Source organism: Mauremys reevesii, linkage group 15 (assembly GCF_016161935.1).
Source record: "Mauremys reevesii isolate NIE-2019 linkage group 15, ASM1616193v1, whole genome shotgun sequence".
NCBI classification, from domain to species: domain Eukaryota; kingdom Metazoa; phylum Chordata; order Testudines; family Geoemydidae; genus Mauremys; species Mauremys reevesii.
The window spans coordinates 34,898,963-34,902,887 of NC_052637.1; the positions used below are offsets into that span (position 1 = coordinate 34,898,963).

The following is a 3,925-nucleotide window of genomic DNA, read 5'->3' on the forward strand; positions in this document are numbered from 1 at the left end:
GAGGGAGAAGTGCACTAGAATCCTGCAGGTAGGTGGTTACTCTCTGTGGCTTCAGCCCTACTTACTTCAGAGTCGTCCACTGCCAGCCTAGACGCCACATCAGCTCAGCTTCACCTCTTAGGTAGGCTAGTCTATCCGCTCACTCAACACTGTGTCTGTGCTGAGTCTTTGGAGAAGAATCAGTATTGCAGAGGATCTTTGCAGGATTTCTCCTGCCTTAACCTTGTCCAGGCCCCCTTACCCAGCTTTGCCGTCTCAGTCAGGGAGACCCCTCATCCCAGTCACATTAGGTGTAGTTCTCATGTCCCGTCATTTCCAAACAGGCATAATAGCACTTTAATGTGCACAAACTCAAAACGTACCTATCTTTGAACCAGAAATGACCCAAACTGCCACATAACTGAAATGCAAATGAGGCCCAGCCCATTCACTCATTTCCCTTTGCACACCAAGAGGTGCCAGCAGAGGGCTCCCTCCTCTCTGGACCCCCCTGTCTATCTGAAGTTCTCAAACAGGACTGGGCCGCTTTTGTCCGTGTTCACCTACAGGAGTCAATGGGGAGTGAGCTCCCCACTTAAAGGGTTCAGGCCCCAGGAGTTACACATGGACAGTCTGTAGATTGCACTTGGACAAGCTAGTAATGGCCCATAGCCAATCTGAGTGCAGTGTAGTGACAGTATGGTGATGTCACAATAGCCGAATGCTCATTATGAAAATACCTCCACTCTGGCTCCTGCTCACAGAACTCCCTGGCCACATGCCCACAACAGACAGGGATCACTCCCCACTCCCTTCTTACTCTTTGACCATTTGCCAAATAGTGAGCTGAACTCCCCCCGCCTCCCCCCATATGCACACACGTCTGTTGCAGACAATAGTAGTTTACCTTAGTCTGGAATGAGTGAAGAGTGAGTGGGAATCTAAGGGCTTGGGAAGCTATTTGCATCATCGTTTCTCTTTTTGTTTTCTAGTATTCCTGGGAGATGGTGCCCTCTTGTGGCAAATGGTCGCTCTGCTGCGATTATGTGTATATCATTAATATCAGTGGCCCTAGGGTCTCCTTCCAGCTAGAGGGGATTAAGGTGAAGGAAATTTCCATGAGGTTATCCTTGGGGCTCTTTCCCCATGACCGTTTTTTAATATGGTACTTCTCTAGCAGAACAGGGCTGTTGGGCCACCCACAACCTCTTGGGATCGTGCAGGGAGGGGGATGATAAATGAGCAGGGAAGCCACAGTTCTCCTACAGTGACCATATATCCCAGTTTTACTGGGGTAGGCCCAGTTATTCATATAGCATGCCCGGAACTTCTTCTGGGACTCCTGGAGTATCCTGGGTTTTCACTGAATCAGTCAAACCATTCTGGGTTTTTTATACCTGCAAAATATTGATTCAAGATGTGTCATTATACTGAAGGCCAATGGTAAGGAAGGAAGGGTTGTCTAAGAGTTGAGGTACTAACCTAGAACTCAGGAGATGTGGGTTCAATTCCCTGCTCCACTGTGAGGCTCCGTGTGTGACTTTGGTCAAGTCAGTCTGAGCCTCCGCCCGCCACTGGTAAAATGAGCCTAACAATACCTCACAGAGGTGTAGTAAGATTTAAATGCACTGGAGATTGTGAGGTGCTCAGAAATCACAGCAGTGGGACCTCAGGGGTACCTAGGAACAAACAGTCCATTGGAAGGCATGTTCAGAGTGCTGAACAGCCTTTGGGATGAAGAGAAACGTCAAATGGCGCAGATACAGTCAGAGCTGTTCTTTCACTGCCAGTGAAGGTTACAGACACTTGTTTAGAGTTCTGTGATAGACTTAGTTACTGGAAGAAATCCCCCATACTGAGAAACAGGACCATGTTGCTGCTGAATTGGAAGCTGGCGGTAACCGGCACATGTTTATGAAGTGGAGAGGGCTAGGGTAGCTGCAGGGGATGATGTCTAATGCCCATTTGTTAACTGTAGTGGTTGCTAGGGCCCAGTGGAAAGGAGTCACGTGGTTCCCAGAGGCAGGAGCAGACTCCAGATTGGCTCCTGTATGACTCTTGAGGCACCATCAAATCGGCTGCCTCTGGAAGATGGGCATCTCTTGGAGAACCTGGGCTTCTTTCTTTGAGAATACTCTTGTTGTGAGCCCTGGGAGTAGGACAATGCCCTCTCCTGGGGCTGATACTTGTATGATTTTCTTAGAGGGCTGGTGTCTAAATCCCTCAGGACTTGAGGATTATGGTACTATCCTTGAGGGAAAAGCTTTGTCTGTCATGTGGCTGAAGAACTCCATTACCTCCAAGGTTGCGAGCTGTCAGCCTCCACCCCAAAGCCTGCTTTGCCTCCAGCATTTATAATGGTGTTAACTATATTTAAAAGTGTTTTTAATTTATAAGAGGGGTCAGACTCAGAGGATTGCTCTGTGAAATGGGTCATCAGTGCAAAAGTTTGAGAACCACGGTTCTACAGTGACTGACGGTCCTGCTGTGCCGGACAGGATTCTTGCTACATTTCAGAACTACTGAGCTGAATTGTTACTAGAACTAGGAACCATAACTTCAGATCTAGAGGCCCTAGCACACTGTGGGATGTTAGTATTTGGATCCTTTGCTTCTTAAACTTTCCTTAAAAATCTATGCCGCCAGTGACACGGCTTGTTCAGAGTTTTGAGTGTGCTAAGAATGTTGCAGTGTCAGCACTTTAATGTCCCAGAGGCAAAGTAATGAACTCTTAAGGGGAAAAAAATCCCAATTTTATGCAAACAAAATAGTTCTCAAATCCCAGAAACTATCTGGCTGAATAGGCATGGAGACTGATGTGCCTTAAAAAGGTCTGTATGAATTAAGGTGGGGGCACACTGAATCAATGAGGAGAAGAAGGTAGCAGTGACACTGCTCAATCTGTACATATTGTGTGGATTAAGCACATGAGTACTCGCACTGGAATAAATGCGCCTATTCATGTGCTTATGTATATATACCTCAGTTCTGTAAGTGCCTAACAGAAGCTGTCAGATTTTGAGCTGTCAGTCAAGCATTTTGCAGGAGTCCAAAACTGACTGAAGAAGCACAAAATAAAAAGAATGAACAAATGAATACTTTGGCATTGCATCCATCATCTCTGAAAGAAGCGTAGGGGAAAATCCTTCAGGCAAGATGATAGAGCTGTAAATCTCTGGAGAGACTGAGAGTGGCCTTATTCTTCCTTAATAAAGGATAACGGGCATTATTACAGTCTTGGACCTGGTTAGATTTATAGTTTAACTCCTGTTCTTATCAAGCCAAACAATCATGCATAGAGGAGCTCATTCATCCACTTGATTTATAACTGGAATATGACCATATTTTGGCACATCATTTTCCGGTTGGGAACTGCTTAGGTACCAGTCCATGAGCGCCATCAGCTGGACAGGATCCAGCCAAACATCTGGTATCCATGAAGCTTGGAAATTCTGGGCTCTAGCAACCAAAAAATAGTGCTAGAAGTTTCCTGTCAGACTCCTCCCCGAGCTGAAGAGAGACACCCTCAGACTATATATAGGATATGGCCATTATTGATTGCATTAACAAATTCCCCTCAATCCAAGGACATAATTTGTTCAGGGTGTTGCATACTCTGGCTGACTGGCAGTTAGCCTTTTAGGCCTTTAGGAACATTTGAAAATCCTATGCGATAACATAGCTGTGCATTGAAGAGTAAGGAAGGACATTGAAAGAGAATAAAATGGATTGGCACACTGGAAGGGCTTATGGTCATGAACAATGAAACAAATGAAAACCCATGTAGATCCCAAGTATGTGTCTTTTAAAATATAAGTACATTAATGATGATGGTGTTTCTTTCTTTTTTTCAATGGGCAATTTTAGTCACAGACACTGAACACGGGTCAAAAGTTTAACTCTCTTGAGATTCTTATATGGCTCATTAGTCTAGTATCTGCGTGCA

The 3,925-nt window shown here is 45.4% G+C and overlaps 1 long non-coding RNA gene across 1 annotated transcript; it reads right to left on the bottom strand.

Moving 5' to 3' along the window:
- Positions 1-1,259: 1,259 nt before the first annotated feature.
- On the bottom strand, positions 1,260-1,900 carry LOC120382817. The gene is made up of 2 exons (XR_005588233.1): positions 1,462-1,900; positions 1,260-1,376 (listed from the first exon to the last, which is right to left on the bottom strand). It is a non-coding gene; the product is annotated as an uncharacterized LOC120382817 (long non-coding RNA).
- Positions 1,901-3,925: the final 2,025 nt, after the last annotated feature.